This window comes from Ipomoea triloba, chromosome 11 (assembly GCF_003576645.1).
Source record: "Ipomoea triloba cultivar NCNSP0323 chromosome 11, ASM357664v1".
Taxonomy (NCBI): Eukaryota; Viridiplantae; Streptophyta; class Magnoliopsida; order Solanales; family Convolvulaceae; genus Ipomoea; species Ipomoea triloba.
The window spans coordinates 6,978,306-6,991,690 of NC_044926.1; the positions used below are offsets into that span (position 1 = coordinate 6,978,306).

The 13,385-nt window shown below is 35.5% G+C and overlaps 1 long non-coding RNA gene across 1 annotated transcript; it reads right to left on the bottom strand.

Moving 5' to 3' along the window:
* Nucleotides 1-823: 823 nt before the first annotated feature.
* LOC115997445 lies at nucleotides 824-4,443 on the bottom strand. The gene is made up of 2 exons (XR_004093735.1): nucleotides 4,290-4,443; nucleotides 824-1,358 (listed from the first exon to the last, which is right to left on the bottom strand). It is a non-coding gene; the product is annotated as an uncharacterized LOC115997445 (long non-coding RNA).
* Nucleotides 4,444-13,385: the final 8,942 nt, after the last annotated feature.

The following is a 13,385-nucleotide window of genomic DNA, read 5'->3' on the forward strand; positions in this document are numbered from 1 at the left end:
TGAAGGGAGTATTGGGTCATCCGGGGTACATAGTTGGCAAGGAGAGACGAATTATTTTATCCCGGATTGTGTGGGAACCAAAAAACTGTATACCGGGCAACAATTTGCATCAATGGAAGAAGGTGTGGCGTTTTATAAACAATATGCAGTTGAAGTCGGATTTGATGTAAGATGTAGCACAATGAGGAAGACTAAAGAAGGATATATAGGAGTAATATGTTGTCTCATCCCTTTTGTCAAATAACAACCACAGCTTAATATAACATTTGTGTTGGGTCATTTATTTTTGTAGTTATGATGGTCTTACTCGTTAATAACAGGAAAAAAATAAATAAAATAAAAAAAACAACCACAACGTAATATTTTTTTTTGCGGTGCAGTTCTCTTTGGTGCCAAGGGGTATGGTTTTAGATGCCAATGAGTTATTATTTATGTGACAATGCAATTAGTTTTACATGAATGGTTTGGTGGCATTTAAGTTGGTTTAACGGTGAATTGTTTTTATTTTTTTTTTTGTTTTTACTAATATATTAGGATTTATTTTATGTGTGATTTACTGTCACCATATGTGCTCAATTTTGTGCCTACTAAATATTATTGTTATGTATACTTAGTATGTGGACAGTGACCGAATAGTGTGTGCCCGTGGCATAGTAGACAGATGGCAAAGTGGGATTGGAAAAAAAAAATAACCTGACTAAGATTATGGTGTGCCATTGACTATGACAAGGTGAACATAATGTGAATAAGAGAATACTAACTTGTATGCCTAAGCAGTGGGATTCCATGGTATCATGAGTTACACAAGAAATATCATAAGTAATGGCATGAATAGTAATATCATAATCATAAATCGAAAACACGTCGTTCAAAAAAAACATAAACGAAGCTAAATCCAAAAGTGTAGTAGTTCCATGTCCAAAATATGACGAAAGAGTAACCAATAGTGGAATAAACATGATCGAAAATCCCATATCTAGTGACCAAAAGAACACAAATCAAAAATGAACAAATGACGTAGGCAATCAAGTGCCACCGGAAGACCGTTATTGAAAGGCGAGTGCACGCGCAACATTGCTCGTACGGTGTGCGTTAACATCAGCAGTGCAAATCTCCTTTATATAATGCAAACGCAAACGATTAAGCTCAGACCTATCACCCTTTTTTAACCCGGAAACCCAGGAATTTACACCTTCTCCAGAATAACTCTCCATGTGCCTCATGAGGTAGACCCCACAATCGATTTTGTTCCTGTGGTCACGCCACTTCATCTGCATCCTTTTAGTTGACAAATTCATGCACAAACCGGCCTTGAAAGGCTCACCCTCTCATTTAAAATACTCATGCAACAACAGTTTCTAAACAGCATAGAAATATAACAATGTGAAAACTGTAAACCAATAAAGGGAAAAAATGGTATAGGAAAAAGAATAGAAACACATACCACATTATGATTTGTTACATACTAAGTACACATACTAATGTAAATGTTCTTAAACATACTAACACATTAAATTCCATACCACTTGGAACAAAAATGATTAGTTGTGTTCTTTTTTGTTGTTTAAAATGTTCCCTTACTACATATACATTCTAACTTAAATGTAGCTAATCAGACTAAACTAAATGTGAAACTATTTGGAGTACTAACAGAAATAAGTATTTGGAGTACTAAGACAGAATATGTTAGTAAAAAAGACAAAATTAAAAGGCACCGTAAACCCAAATAAAATGCGATCAACCCACTGTAAAACTCACTTTAGTGGCACACAAATAATTACGCATTGGCATCTGAATATGTACCACTTGGCACCAAAAATATATATATATAGGAATTGGCACACTATAAGTACACAGTGGCATCTAATCCCATACCAAGTGGAACACTACTGTTTAGTTGTGGTCTTTTTTTTTTTTTTTTTTTTTTTAATGTTACCTTAGATACGAGTTTTTTGCATTTTTAGTCCCACGACTATGGTGGCACTTGTAGGATTGGTCCATGACTTTCAAACTTTGCAATTTTGGTCCATGACTATTGTTTTTTTTGCAAAAATGGTCCTTCCGGCGCCGGAAAACAAAAACCGGCGAATTTTCCAGCAATTTTTTGCCGGAAAAAAAAATTGACATATTTTCTGTCAATTTATCGCTAGAAAAAAAAATCTCCTTTCAAGTAAGATTAAAACTGGCATTTCTAAAAAATTAATGTATTTTACTTTTTATTCAAAATTGACATTTCTAAAAAAAATTTCCTTTAGGTTGGCAGATGTTACTACTGGGCAAAATTATTCAAATATTATTTTTACTTTTTAGTTTAAATTTAATCATAATAATATTATTTTTTGTTGATCTTGAATTTGTATTAATAATTTTAAATTTGTACTTAATTGGCTAAAAAGTAAATATAATTTAAATTTAAACGAAAAACTAAAAATAATTTTGAATTTATATTTAATTTACTAAGATTAACTTGGCTACGTATGCTTTTAGAAATGAATTAGTTTTAACTTTAATTAGTTTACCAAAATAAAAAAATAATTAAATTGACTAAATATGTTTTTAGAAATGAATTTGTTTTAAATTAAATTAATTGTTTAGAAATGTCAATTTTAATCTTACTTGAAAGGAGAATTTTTTCCCGGCGAGAAATTGACGGAAAATATGTCAATTTTTTTTTCCGGCGAAAAATTGCCGGAAAATTCGTAGGTTTTTGTTTTCCGGCGTCGGAAGGACCATTTTTGCAAAAAAAAACAATAGTCATGGACTAAAATTGAAACGTTTGAAAGTCGTGGACCAATCCTACAAGTGCCACTATAGTCGTGGGACTAAAAATGCAAAAAACTCCCTTAGATACTAAATATACATATTAGCTTAACTGTTGCTAATCACATAACAATAACAAAAACATTGAATGGGCACAAAAGTGAGCACATTTGGTGGCAGTAAAACACATATAAAATAAGTCAGAATATATTAGTACAAAACAAAATAAAAACTCACCGTAAACCCAACTGAAATGCGACCAAACCATTCATGTAAAACTCACCGCAGTGGCACATAGATAATTACACATTGGCATCTAAAACCATACCAGTTGGCACCAAAGAAAAATGAACCAAAAAAAAAATTAGGCTGTGGTTGGTTTTTTTTTTTATTTCTTTTTTGCTGTGCTCGAACTAGTAAAACATAAACTAAAAAACTAAATGACCCAACACATATGTTTTGTTCTGTTCCTATTCGTTTTGATATTATGAATCCTTACCTACTAATTAGACATACTAATGTAAATGTTGTTAAACATACTAGTAAAAATGTTTGAAATTTACACAGATATTGATAAACAAAATTCAGTAGTTACAAAAGGGATGAGAAAACCAACAAAGACATGAAATTTGACAAATAGCAACATACTAATGTAAATGTTGTTAAACATACTAATCAAAATGTACCGAATTTACACATATATTGAAAAACTAATTTCAGTAGTAACCAAAGGGATGAGAAAACCAAGAACGACATGAAATTGGAAAAATACCACACAATTAAAACACCCTTGGCACACCTTCAAAAAAAAAAGACATACTAATAACATTTTTTTTTGAAATCCATACTAATAACATTCTAAGAGATGTTATTCATTTTAGGCATTGGCAAACAATCATTACACAGAGGCACCTAATCCCAGACCACTTGGAAAAAAAAACCAAAAACTGCTACTGTAAACATAAACAGCTTGACAGTTTCGATTGTTGATACAAGGCTTCCAAATTGCCCAAGGTAATTTAATTTTATTAATATGCCTGTCATGCCGTAAAACCAAACAAAAAATAAATAAATAAAAAAGCAGAACAAAACCACCGTCCCTGCCATCCCACCCTCGCCGCACACACAGTCACCGCCCGAAAACAACATACACCGCCGGAAATAACCATCCCACCGCCACCACAGTATTCTAAATCACCCATATGCAACCCAACCCCCCACCCCATCCCCCGCCGCACCAACACACCAATGTCGCCGGACCAAACCCGCCCACCACCACAGAAGAACACCCCCGCCACAACAACACACTCATCGTCAGAAACAACCCGCCCCCAAACAGCACAATCAAAACTCACTAACATGCAACACTACCCTCCCACCCCAACCCCCGCCGCACAAGCACACAAATGTCGCCGGAAAAAAAAAAAAGGCCAACCCACACAGAAAATCCCACACAACGCCTATCAACCTAAAAACAGAACAAACCCCGTCGGAAAAAAATCTGTAAAAAAAAAAAATTAACAACCTACCTCGACCAGCCACCGCCCGCCCAGACCTCCCCAGACGAACTCGAGACCCACTGCCCTCTGCCATCACTGCTGCGCCGGTTAATCCTCACGTCCACCGCCGATAACCCTATCGCAGACTGCCGAAGAGACCGAAGTGTTCAGCCAATGAACTTGCTCTCCAAAAACAAGAAGGAACTGAAAAGTCGAATATTTGCCTTGTTTAGGGAATCCGAAAAATCTGCTGATTGCAATTAAAAGCCCTACGCAAAGACAAAACTACCCTCCAACCCTTGCTCCACACACGGAAATTCCCTAAATAAAATAAAACAACTAATTAAAAAAACACCTAAATCTACCCATTAATTTTATCAGATCAATGCCTACTATGAGTCCTAAGAATCCTCTATAATCTACTAGTCCTCACCTGAATACAATTATATATATATATATATATATATATATATATATATATATATATTACTATGTTAATGTACGTAATTAAATTTCTCTTATAATAATATTCAAAAGAAATTACAACAATCAAATTACTATATGATATATATTATAGTATTCACAAAAAATATTACTATATTATGTTAATGTAAATAATTAAATTCCTATCATGATAATATTCAAAAAAAATTTCAACAACCAAATTACTATATGATGTATATTATAGTATTCAAATAAAATATTATTATATTATGTTAATATACGTAATTAAATCCCTCTCATGATAATATTAAAAAAATTCTAAACAATCAAATTACAATATGATGTATATTATAGTATTTAAAAAATTACTATATTATGCTAATGTACGTAATTAAATTCCTCTAATGATAATATTAAAAAAAATTCCAACAATCAAATTACTATATGATGTATATTATTATTGTATTAAAAAAAATATTACTATATCATATAAATCATATTAATATTTATGAAATAAAAAGTAAATGAATATATTAATATTTCATTGGAAATATAATTGGCAATTATATTTTTATTATTATATTACTTATTAATTATATGGAAATGAATATTGAAATCTTTTTATGAATGAAAAAGGAAATAAATATTACACACGGGAATCTGTTATTAATATTATGTTACTAAAGTTACTAATTGTCACATGAATCAGGCCAAATGAAAAGGAGATTAATAATAAAAATTCACTATAAATATAGCATAGCTTTCCCTATGCAAAAATTAGTAACCACCAAATGAAATATTAGGAAAAATTATGAATGAAAAAGAAATGGAAATGAATATTTATTCCTTTTATGAAGGAAAAAGGAAATGAATATATTCATATTTCACTGGAAATATAATCGACAATTATATTATAATTATAAATATATTAATTATTTAGAAGGAAAAACAAAATGATTTATTAATATTTCACTGAAAATATATTCAACAATTATATTTTATTATTATATTACTTTTTAATCATATGGAAATTAATATTAAATTTTTATGAACGAAAAGGAAATGAATATTACACGGAAATCTGTTATTAATATTTTCTTACTAATTGGAAAAGAAACAGGCCAATTAATTGTCAATTATTAGAAAAAAGAAATGGAAAGCAATATTAATTCTTTTGATGAAGGAAAAAGGAAATGAATATACTCACAAGAAAATGGAATATTATGAAAAATAAAATAAATATATTAATATTTTACTGGAAATATAACACAATTTTTTCCCTATGAAAAAAATTAGTAACCACCAAATGAATGATTAAGAAAAAATTATAAAGCAAAAAAGAATGTAAAATAATATTAATTCTTTTTATGAAGGGAATATGAAATGAATATATATTCAAAAGGAAATGAAATATTAGGAAAAACGAAATGAACATATTAATATTTGACTAAAAATATAACACAACGTTCTCTATGAACAAATTAGTAACCACCAAATTAAATATTAGGAAAAAATTATGAAAGTAAAAGGAATGGAAATCAATATTAATTATTTTTATGAAGGAAAAATGAAATGAATATATTTAAAAGGAAATGAAATATTAGGAAAAACGAAATGAATATATTAATATTTCACTGGAAATATAACACAACTTTCCATATGAAAAAATTAGTAACCAACAAATGAAATATTAGGGTTATGTTTGGCAAACATAGCTGAAAAGGTAGCTGAAAACTGAAAAGCTATAAGCTCGAAGCTAAAATCTAAAGAGTTGCTAAGCTAGCTGTTATGCTTAAAAGTGTTTGGTAAAATTAGCTTTTTGATAAGTTGGTAAATGTAAAAAAGACTAAAAAGGACATCTTCATACAATTTAAATCATTTTAAATTTAAATAGGATTGTTTATATATTAAAATATAAAATAATGAAATCAATATATTTAAATAAAATATAAGTAAGAACATATATTTGAAAATATATAAAGTAAAAAAAATGTTTATAATTCATAAGATTAGTGTATACAAAAATTAATATTCAAACACAAATGTCAAACTAAAATTACAACCAAACATAATGAAAAGAAAATGTCAAAAGGGTTTTAATTGAGAGAGGTAAAGGATGTCATTTATTAAAGATAATAAGGATAAAGATGGAAAAAAGTTAAAAAGCTACTAGCTTATTTTTTAAAAGCTACCTAAAGTAGCGTTTCAAAATAATCTCTTATTTTAAGCTACTAGCTTATTTTGAGAACATTACCAAACAGAGCTTATAGCTTATTAGTAGCTTAAAATAAACTATAAGCTCCTAAATAAGCTCTGCCAAACAGAGCCTAGGAAAAAATTATGAAAGAAAAAGGAATGGAAATCAATATTAATTATTTTTATGAAGGAAAAATGGAATGAATATATTTAAAAGGAAATGAAATATTAGGAAAAACGAAATGAATATATTAATATTTCACTGGAAATATATCATAGTTTTCCCTACAAAAAAACAGTAACTAACAAATGAAATATTAGGAAAAATTATGATGAAAAAAGGAATGACAATCAATAATTCTTTTTATAAAGTAAAAAGGAAATGAATATATTCAAAAGGAAATTAAAATATTAAGAAAAATGAAATGAATATATTAATATTTCATTGGAAATATAATCGGCAATTATATTATTATAATTATATGAATTAAATATTAATTAATTAATTATATTAATTATTAATTATATTAATAAATACTACTCCATAATAATCAATATTTATTAACTAGAAGGTTGAGCAATCCTCTCACCAACTTTAGATGTCGTTGATCAAATTAATTAGTACATATGTGACATGAACACTGCAGAAAGTCGAACATATTTAATATATAATAATAATAATTTTTGTATATACGAATTAATATTCCTGTTAACGAAAAATAATTAATTTAGTGTAATTGACTAATATAATTGCCTAATAATTATTATGGTAATTAAGCTCAATATTATTATTAAGATGGAAGGGGGTTACCCAGAATGGTTTATTACATTCTTCTAACTGTCTACAAAACATTACGCCAACATGGGATACCAGCAGCTTCATCTTCAAGAAAACCTCTAATGTCATCTGGTGGTTCCTGGAGAATATGGAAGCCAAGACCAAAAACACTGGCCAGAGTTGCCAGTTTGTCCGCCGTTGTGTTTTGCTCTTGTGCAACCCATGCCACCTTCCATGTTTCAATTCGTCTCAGTTCCTTCTTGCAGGCTGTCAAAATGTTATGAGCAATCGAGTTGGAAGTGGTGTTCTTATTCATGAATTCAACCACTTCTTTCGAATCACATTCGAAAATAATCTTCCTGCATCCCATCTGAATTGCCATTTGAATGCCTCGTAGGAGAGCCCATGCCTCGGCTTGGAGGGGTGAACATATCCCAATGGTACACACAAAACCTCCTATCCATTCCCCGTTGCTGACTCTAAATACCCCTCCACAATTGGCTCTGTTATTGGTCAGATTGACCGAGCCATCCACATTTGCTTTCATATAGTCTTCATGGGGTTTTAACCAGCACAACTTCTTCCAGTTTCTTTGTTGATCTACCTTCAGTCGGTTTTCTGCTTTAATAAATGAGCTGTTCACCTCAAGCCATTGAGCCATGATCCAATTTACTCTGGCCTGCACGGGGCATGTCTTGTTGTTAAAGATGGCATCGTTTCGCCACTTCCAAATCCACCATAGTGTGATAGCGAATAGAGCTCTAATATCCCCAGGAGTGTTTCCAGAGTTTTTGAGGGATATACCATTATCTAACCAGTCCAACAACGGACGAGTTAGGTGGCTAGCATGATGGCTCGGCATCACTATAGACCATATCTCCGCTGCTAAGGGGCATTTGCGTAGTACGTGATCTGAATCTTCCGTCGCATGGGGAAAGTTCCGCACCTATCGTCTTCTGTTAAACCTTTTCTTCGCCTGTTGACATTGGTCAGAATTTTGTCGTGTCTGACTAGCCATATAAATGTCTTGATCCGGTTCGGGGTTTTGAGCTTCCAAATGTTATTCCATTTGGCTGCTTCTACCGATGTTTCTCTAAATGCCGCGATGTTATACGCTGAGCTAACCGAGAAGGTCTCGCTCAAGCCCCCTTTCCACCCAGTGGTGTCTGCTTCGCCTTCCTCTTCAGCAATTAAGAATGCTGCCATTCTGTCTAAACAATCACCTGGCAGTAGGTCCCCGAGATTATTCCACTTCCAACCTGTGTTCCAGTAATCGGCCACTGTCTTATTAATATCTTCTGGAGGAATTGGGGAAATGGCTATGGCTTCAAGTGGTGTATCGCCTAGCCAGACATCCCTCCAAAACAACGTATTTTTTCCATTCCTCACCAATTTTCTGGTGCCCTGGTGTAGAGTAGGAACTGCCTTGAGTATACCACGCCATGCATTTGACATATTTGGCTTTGGGTGCCACTGCGTGCAATCTGTCGACTGAATTGCGTATTTTGCCTTGAACAACCAAATCCATAGGCTGTCTTCATTCATCATTATACGCCATCCCAATTTGGCAAGAAAGGCTAAATTCATCTCGGCTAGTTTCCGAATTCCTAATCCACCATCCTCTTTATTTCTGGTGACCATGTCCCATCTAACTAGATTGCATTTTCTTTCCCCATCCAGATTGCCCCATAAGAAACTTCTGATGAGTTTCTCCATATTATTGATGACTCCTGTAGGAATGAGCGTGGTCTGCATCGTGTAATAGGGAATTGAAGAAAGGACTGACTGCGCCATCACTTGTCTACCGGCCAAGGATAACGTTTTGGATTTCCATCCTGCTAATTTGCTCTGCATTCTATCAAGGATTCCTGAGAAAGAGTCATTTTTTAATCTGCCATGGATCGATGGGATTCCTAGATATTTTCCAAGGTTTGTAACCTTTGGAATCCCAATCAAGTCTACTAATTGCTGCTGCATCTCAGATGGAGTATTCTTCGAAAAATAGATGCTTGATTTATTGAAGTTGACCCTTTGTCCAGATATCATGCAGAACTCATCCAGACATCTTTTCATTTCTGCACCTTGCATATGTGAAGCTTCGCCAAACAGCACTATATCGTCTGCAAAAAGTAAATGAGTTAGAGTGGGTCCTTGCCTAGTAATTTTAATCCCTTTCCATACACCCTTTGAACTAGAATCACATATAATATGGCTAAGTTTTTCAATGCACAACACAAATAATAAGGGTGAGATGGGGTCTCCTTGTCTTATGCCCCTGCTTGGTTTAAACCATTCGGATTGAAGGCCATTCTAGGTGGCTGCTAGCCTAGAAGATGATATGCATTTCATAATATTTCTTCTCCAAATGTCATTGAACCCCGCATCCTTGAGTGTGTCATTAATGAAGTCCCAAGAGAGCCTATCGTATGCTTTTTCCAGGTCTATTTTTATTACCATCCAGCCTGATGCCCCTTGCTTTGTGTTCATTGAATTTAAGACCTCCTGAAACACAAGAATATTGTCCGAAATTTGCCGTTCCGGGATGAAACTCGATTGATATTGGCCAATCAACTTCTTGAGTCCTTCCTTAATTCGTGTTGCCATCACCTTAGTAAGGATCTTATACGAGACATTGCATAGTCCTATGGGCTTTAGTTGATTCACCGTTTCTGGATTTGGAACCTTGGGTATTAGGCAAATCAATGTGTCATTACATTCATCTGGCAATGTCCCTTCATTGAAAAACTTCATGGCAAACTTTATTAGCGACTTTCCCACTATGCCCCATGCTTTCTGATAAAAGACTGCACTGAACCCATCCGGTCCTGGTGCTTTGCACGCCTCCATTTCAAATAACGCTTATCTAATCTCCTCCGGTGCGAAAGGTCTGTTCAACTCCTGCCATTCTTCATTACTTAGAGTCGGGAAGCGCCCAACCATACGTTGCTGATGTTGTGGTCTTTGTTCTTCAGTGAAAAGTCTAATATAGTGATGCCGAATGTGCTCGACAATCAGTTGTTCCTCTGTAATCCAGCTTCCGTCTTCTTTTCTCAGCCTGTCTCTCTTTCCAGCGCCCTTTTTGACCAATGTAGCTAAGTGATAAAACCTAGTGTTGCGATCCCCGGATACAATCCATTCTTCCCTTGATCTTTGATACCACAGCAGCTCCTCTTGTTGAAGTGTGACCTCTAGTTCGAGCCGTAACTTTTTGTCTAGTTTCATGAGGTCTGATCTTGTATTTTGTGCTAAGCAGCGTTGAACCCCTCTGATCCTAGCCAACAACCTTTTCTTTCTATGAAAAATGTTCCCAAACGTCCTCTTGTTCTAAACAGTTAGAGCTTCAGCCATCCGCTTGTTATTTACTCCCAATTCTCCTTCCAAGTCCCATACAGAGTGAACCTGCTCTAGGAAATTTTGGTGAGAGGTCCATGCCGCATTGAATCTAAAATTCCTCCTACCTCCAAGGTTGTCGCTTGGACTGGTATTAAGAAGCAATGGGGTGTGATCCGAGGCAATCATTGGAAGATGTTCAATCATAGCATCCGGGAATCTAAGCATCCATTCTGCGTTTCTAAGTGCACGGTCTAACCTTGCAGCTCTGTAAGACTGAGTATTCACTCCTCTTGCCCAAGTGAATCTTGATCCTAGGTAGTTTAGGCTCATCAGACCCTCTCGAAAAATCCAATCGTTAAACTCTGTGCATCTAGCTTGATTGAAACATTCTGAGTTGCTAACTTCATCGTGACCTGTAACTGAATTAAAGTCGCCAATTGTAAGCCATTGTTGCTGGGAGTTAAGGTTCTGCAAAGCTAAGTCTGCAAATAATTTTCTGCGAAGCATGAGATTAGGACTGCCATAAACAATTGTTAGTAACCAGGGTTGAGATCTCCTGTCATCCACCTGCAAACTGACAAATTGAGGGTGAGTCTTCAACACATTAATATTAACACTAGGGTTCCAGAGGATCCAAATGCCCCCCGAGAAACCGACAGCCTCTACCCGAACCCAATCTTCAAAACCGAAGTTGGAACAGATTCTGTTAGCTTGATCACCTGATACTTTAGGTTTTAAAAGACAAACAATAGAAGGGTTAAACATGCGAATATAATATTTCAGAGTGCGACGAAAGGAATTTGATGCCACACCCTAACAGTTCCAAGTTAGACATATCATATTAACAAGGAAAAAAGACCAAACAGCAGCGCACTCAAGGGCGCAGGTGGCCAGCGACCTCAGGGTCAAGGTGACCAGATGCATTCTCCAAATCCTCCATTGCTTCATCAGGAGGTTCTTTATTAGTAAAAATTACAGCTACGTCGGGGGGTTCTCCAAGCAGAGTGTTATCAGGCACGATATGCGAACATCCCGGTTGCTCAGCCTCTTCACCGACCACAGAACTTACAATATTCTTTCCTTTATTATACCCTCGAACTACTGTATGTTGTACTTCGGCAGCCGCTTGCCTTGAGTTGCCACCCCTTGAGCTATACCCACCTCGATGGGGTGGAATGTACTGTCTCTGCTGGTTAGATTGGGCAATGGTTCTCTGTTGGTCACCAAAAGAGGCTTGATGGTCATTTGTTTGCTTTTGATGATGGTTGGTTCTAATTTTAGGAAGAGTTGCGGTATTGTTGAAAGCAAATGATTCATTCATCTGACTCCCCTGTGATGGGTTCTACTCTTCTCCTTCTAGCCCTTCCAGTAGTGCATATCTCGATTGGGTTCCAAACCCGCCATGCGGGAAACTTGGGGTCGATGGGGCGTTCGTATACTGTTGATGACTCGTAATTGGTCGGCCCCCACCCCTTCCTCTACCTCTTCTCTCCTTTCTTGATACCAACATCCAAGGACCAAAATCCCCCTTGTACTGATGGATTGTAGATGGGGGATGATTCAAAGGTTTGTAGCGAGACGTCGATTGTGCCACCCTGTGTTGCCCCGGGTTTTCCTCCTCCACCGGAGCATCCGATGCCTTTGGAATTCCTTTCCCGCACTGCTCTGCCCTATGTCCATACAATCCACAACTAAAGCACACCAAATGCAGTCCTTCATACATAATCGGCCAAACCTTCTGCTCCAATGTGAATTTCGAAATTAAGGGTTTCGAAATATCAATTTCCACACAAATTCTTGCAAAACTTCCTTTAGATACAAGACTTGTTGTATTGTCCACCTTAATAGGTCTACCCACATTCTTGCCTATCTTTACCAAGAAATCATCCTCAAAGTATTCTACTGGAAGAGCCGGAAATCGAACCCATGCAAGAAGCTTACCTGTTTTTGCATCCCTTGGATCGAAGTTGGGTTTCCACTCCTGGACAACCAAATAGTGGTCCATGATCATCCACGGACCTTCGAACTTGGCAAACTCGTAGTCCCTCAATGCTTCAAACTTGGCTAGAAAGAAATCCGAATCAAGTGTTATCAGCTCGAAAATCGCCTTTGGTCTCCACTTCTTGAGAAGCCTCTGTCGTAGATATGAGTAACTTACTCTCCGCCTAAGAACTTTGACAATGAGGGATCTTCTCCACGGACGGCGAAGCCTCTCTTTCTCCTCTTTGGTTACTAGGACTACTGGGCACATCGGATATGCTTCGTCCTCATTCATAGCCTCCTCATCCGAGACCATCTCTTCCTCTGGGTGGTCGCGATTTATTTCTTGCTGCCATGCATGGCTTGGCGTCGCCGCAGGGGTCTGCCATTGTGCT